Source organism: Penaeus monodon, chromosome 19, assembly GCF_015228065.2.
Source record: "Penaeus monodon isolate SGIC_2016 chromosome 19, NSTDA_Pmon_1, whole genome shotgun sequence".
Taxonomy (NCBI): Eukaryota; Metazoa; Arthropoda; class Malacostraca; order Decapoda; family Penaeidae; genus Penaeus; species Penaeus monodon.
This window is the reverse complement of record NC_051404.1, coordinates 32,618,079-32,618,347: the sequence shown is the minus strand read 5'-3', so window position 1 is coordinate 32,618,347 and position 269 is coordinate 32,618,079. Positions and strand designations below refer to the sequence as shown.

The following is a 269-nucleotide window of genomic DNA, read 5'->3' as shown; positions in this document are numbered from 1 at the left end:
TCATTTTCTGTGCAAACTTTTGGTCTACAGTTTAGCAACATAACTCCCCCATCTCCATTTAGCAGGAACCCTTGGAAATAAATGTATTTGATAAGTGGGGAATGAAGCAGTTAGATAACATGTATTTGATTTCTCCAGAATGCAAAATAAGAATAGAAACTCTAACAATTATGGTAGGCCTATACTTAAGTGGTATACTACATGCACAGCAAACATCTTGGCTCTACAACAAAATGTCCATGAAGTCCAGAACATTTTTTTTTTTTTTT

General features: G+C 34.2%; 1 pseudogene; it reads left to right on the top strand.

Annotated features, from left to right (window-relative positions):
• LOC119585390 overlaps positions 1 to 269 on the top strand; it is an 11,346-nt pseudogene that overhangs the window by 395 nt on the left and 10,682 nt on the right.